Raw genomic sequence first — 5,000 nt, forward strand, 5'->3', positions numbered from 1 at the left:
AAGGATGGAAAGGAGAGGAAACCAGCATCTCGTATGACACATTCAAGAGGGTTTCTTTTATCTCAACCCCTGAAGTACTAAGTCAACGGATGGTATTTTGACACTTGTACCAAGTACTTTTCTAACCCCCGAAATCACAGGAAATCGTCTGCCCCAATTTGCATTCAAAAGTCTAGAGCAAATTCGAAACGTGTGGACATTTCAAAGGTAAGTGTTTTTGAGAGGCATTCCGACTAATTTCGTTTCATACGTCAGCTGTTGTTCTTATAAATACGTGCATTATAATGTATTTTATATTGGTCTTGGATATACACCTTCTGTGTGGATTTAGTGTCTATAGGGCATCTCGAGCAAAATTGAAGTGCTCATTTTGGACTGAATCATTACTGTAGGTCTCGTGGTTAACTTTGTTAGCTCCTTGTTGAAGATATAGACTCCTCTGTGTGTGTGCTGGTGTGTGTGTGAGTGTGTGTGTGTGTGTGTGTGCGTGTGCGTATGTGTGTGTGTGTGTGCTGGTGTGTGTGCGTGTGTGTGTGATGGTGTGTGTGTGTGTGTGTATGTGTGGGTGTGTGTGTGTGTATGTCTGTGTATCGATGTAAATGTTATCGTAAAACATTGTTGATGTAGTGTCTGTCAAAAACTTTTTTCAGAAAGAAATTATTCATTGCACACATACCCTCTATCTATAATTTCATGCAATCTGGTTGATCTGATAAATCAGAAAGAAACAACAGCAACATAAAAGCGTTAGTGTACAAACGCTATAAATCATGCAATAAATGTGTTTCCCCACAACATGCACAAGAGGCTCTTCGGGGATTATTAGCATCCACTTACCAACTTATGATTCTACACAAGGGCAATAGTGGTGCGATTGTAAAACAACAAGTGTATAGAATGATGGTCTACGTAAGTAAAGTTGATATTTGTTGCATGTTGTCCTTAGTATCTCATCTCTTTTACTCGGACACGGGCAGACAGACGACGCCAACTCACCCACTTACTAGAGCTGATGGGGTCTATGTCGACCAAAAGAGTGGGATTCCCTGTAGGTGGATTCCCTGTATACAGGGAATTTCACAGGATGTAGTTCCCGTAGCGTTTCGCTGATATCGCTGAAAGTCACGTGATGCTTAGCGACATCGCTAGAATTTGATGTTTTTCGATTTTTTTGATATTTCTTAGAAATTCGAGTATGGTTTGCAAGTTTTATTGAAAAACTCCACCCTGTTGGATTTCCTGTATACAGGGAATCCCCCCTACAGGAACTCCACCTACAGGGAATCCCACTCTTTTGGTCGACATAGACCCCATCAGCCTTACTCGATGGGGTTGGGTAGTAGTAAAGAGGACAGACAGACAGACAGACAGACAGGCAGACAGACAGAAAATCAGCAGGCAGGCAGGCGCATTCATTCACTCCTGAATTGACTGACTGACTGACTGACTGAATAACTTAACTGACTCAGTCATAGACGCGACGTAACTCACTCTGTACAGGCATAATTCTTTCGCTTAGTCGTGATGATAAGAGAGTTTCAATTTCCACCTATGTCATAATTGAATCACTAACTAAATACGGTCAAACAGGTATACTGATTGTTCCCCTGTTTAAACAACCTATGTAAGAGTAAGACAGGACTCTACTAATTGCTCTTTTCAAGAAAGTTTCGATTTCCATTTTAGCTACACCTGAATCACAAATGACTCAAGACCGACAACTATAACGTCCTGGTTGTGTATCCCCTTGTCTAACTTAATAACAAGTTGTCAAATAGGGATGGCAAACGATGACCCACTCCCGAATCCTCGACCCATCCTCATTTGGCTTTAACGTAATTTGAGTGCACAGAGAGAAAAGCGGGATTGATCTTAGCTTAATTCAAACAACAAGGTGTACGAATAGTGTGCGTAGACAAATACGAAGGCTGTGTGTGGCTCTTATTTGAATTCTGGCTTCCGGTGGAGCTCTCTCTCCATGTCTCTCTTAGTGTATATATTATAAGATGTTTGGTGGCTTGTTGACAGACCAGCTTTTTTGTTGGTCCAAGGGGACCATATCGTCTTTTGTTTCATCTTTATCGACCAAAACCGAAGGCCGCGGTTGATAAATATGAGACAAAAGGCGATATGCTCCCCGAGGACCAACAACAAAATGCTGGTCTGACGACAAGCCACCAAACATCGTTTTTGTCATCATTTTGGTTGTGCAACAAAATGCACAATAACCCACAGGGAGACGAATTTTTAGAATCCAACTCCGGGCCACAAAGCATCGTCACAGTAGCTCGAGATAACACGTCAACCTTGTATGTGACGTCCAACGTAGCTTGTTGACGCTTTTCTTCCAGTCTGAAAATGTACAGAGCTGCGATCATCATACGTGTGAGTTCAGTAAATGTTGAGCATATTTCTTTTCTTTTTAAGTGTTTATGACTTTTCGTTGTGGGTTTTGCGATTACAGAGATAAGTTGCAAATTGACCATGAGTCGCCGCGGTAATTATCAACATTGATTGGGTCTTTGAGAGTGAATGCTTACAATCGTTGTCCTCGGAAACACAAATCCAAAGCCGCGATGGTTCCACACATCAAACAATCAGCCTGATTGGCTTTTACTTTGACAATCCACGTTTCACATGAAAGCTCAAACCCATTCACCACCTCGATTTATTGCATGGGGAACATGAGATTTATTTCCCAGGTGTTTGTGAATGAAAACTCGTGAAAATGATGACAAATATATTATATCTGTGATTAGATTAGTCCCTCTCTGGGCGAGGGCTGGTTGAAAAGAAGCTGGTTTGTATTGGTTATGCAACAACCCTCGTAAAATAAAATTTGATTTGATTTGATTTGATCTTTCTTTTTGTGTCCGTCTGTCTGTCTGTCTGTCTGTCTGTCTATCTGTATGTCTGTCTGTCTGTCTGTCTCTGTCTCTCCCTCTCCTTCTCTCTCTCTCTCTCTCTTCCCCCTCCCTCATCCTCCGTCGCCTTCTTTACCCTTCCCCTCCCTCTGTTTCCCTCTCTCTCGCCATGCCCCCTCCCCCCTCCACCTTCAGACTGTTCGTTACCATCTGCTTGATAGTGGGCCTACTCCCCCCCCCCTCTCTCTCTCTCTCTCTCTCTCTCGCTTTCCCCTTTATCCCTACCCTTAGAACCCTCTCTCAATTACTCCACCATCTCAATGCCGCGTCTGAGACAATGCAAAGGTATTATTTGCCTGTCGCGACAACCAAAATATCAACTACTTTTCTTGGCAGGTGGAGAGGCGTAGGGGTGTTTGTGGAAAAACAGGTACCATATTTTGCTCTCAGTCGGGACACTTGCATAGACTTGGAGGCAACTCCCACATTTTGGTATATATATACGCAGCGCAGGGGTGCATGCATATTGTTGTTGTTGAATTGTTAAGACTGTTGTCGTTTTCTGCGTCTGAGACCGGTTAATGTGTAGCAAAAACCACTGTGCGGATAGTGAGTATAGAAGAGAAGCAGATAGAACTGATGAAAGACTGTGACGACAGCATAAAAAATAAAAAATAAATAGTAAAACTTATGTTGTTTATGAGGCCAAAAAATGTCGTTTTTAAAAACCGCACTAAAAACAGCCAATTATGGACACGTTTTGATAATACGTTTTAAGAGCCACTTTACTCTAGCGGTTCTGGTTATACAGCTCGCGATCCAACTCGGAGTTGTAAATAATCTCACCATCCAGTCACGATCTTCAATGCAGTGTATCTGAGAGGGAAGCAAGGGAGGGAAAGGATGTGAGAGTCTAAACGTGAAGAGAACGGAAAAACTTGAGGAAGGACGTGGGAGATGTCGGGAAGGGGGGGGGGGGGGGGGTCCAGGGAGGGGGGGGGGGGGGGGGGTGCAAGGAAAGGAAAGGATATGGGAGTCTAAATGTGAAGAAAACCAGAAAAGGAAGGGGGGGGGGGGGGTGCGGACAAAAAACGAATCAGTCGGACCGGGTGACCCTTTAATGCAGTGTGTCCTGGGTACGAACTATTCAGCCACGCCTCTGTGCACGAGCGCAGACGTGACGTCACTCTATTGTTTTTGTCAAAAAGAAATCCCAGCGCGACGAGAAAAATGGCAACGAATTAGGGTTCTTCCTCTGATCACCTTTTGAGCCCACTTTACAAGGCCCGACGTTTAACCAGTGGAAGAATTCGCTTTCTTCTCAACTGAACTCAGAGTCAAGGATGGATAGACTGAGAAACAGGCCTTCAGTTCGAAACGCTGCAGAGTGAAACTAAATGTTATTATGTAGACGCATAATCTGTAAGTAGACGGGCGCAGTGGTCTAGTGGATAAGACATCGGCCTCCCATGCGGAAGGTCGTGAGTTTAAATCCCGGCCGCGGTCGCCTGGTGGAGATTTGTCCGATCTCCCAGGTCAACTTGTGTGAAGACCTGCTAGTGACTTATCCCTCTTCGTGTGTACACGCAAGCACAAGACCAAGTGCGCACGGAAAAGATCCTGTAATCCATGTCAAAGTTCGGTGGGTTATAGAAACACGAAAATACCCAGCATGCTTCCCCCGAAAGCGGCGTATGGCTGCCTCAATGGCGGGGTAAAAACGGTCATACACGTAAAAACCCACTCGTGCAAAAACATGAGTGAACGTGGGAGTTTCAGCCCATGAACGAAGAAGAAAGAAGAAGAAGAAGATATGTAAGTGAAAAGTACCCGTCATCGTGCAAAAGGATATATTACGCCTCCACGGCAGAGATCTTTAGGAAAAGGGCATCGTGAAGATACGCAGAATTATTTCTGCTTGCGTTTCATCCCTGAGGAACAAAATAAGTACACACATAAAAGTATGATCAAAATTAGTTTACGGCAGTATTTTGTTTTGTTTATGTTTTCTTCATAACACTGACAACGTTTTCCCAGCAAAATGTAGGTGACGTTTTCCTCGGTCGAAGCTCTATGTGGTTTAAGTTAACACTAGCTTTCTTCAATAAACTAGTCCATCCGCGCAGTAATGTAGGT

The 5,000-nt window shown here is 43.7% G+C and overlaps 1 protein-coding gene across 1 annotated transcript in view; it reads right to left on the bottom strand.

The window, feature by feature from the left end:
* LOC138965975 (protein APCDD1-like) overlaps positions 1-5,000 on the bottom strand; it is a 59,131-nt gene that overhangs the window by 37,224 nt on the left and 16,907 nt on the right. The window lies entirely within an intron of this gene.

Source organism: Littorina saxatilis, linkage group LG1 (genome assembly GCF_037325665.1).
Source record: "Littorina saxatilis isolate snail1 linkage group LG1, US_GU_Lsax_2.0, whole genome shotgun sequence".
Classification (NCBI taxonomy): Eukaryota; Metazoa; Mollusca; class Gastropoda; order Littorinimorpha; family Littorinidae; genus Littorina; species Littorina saxatilis.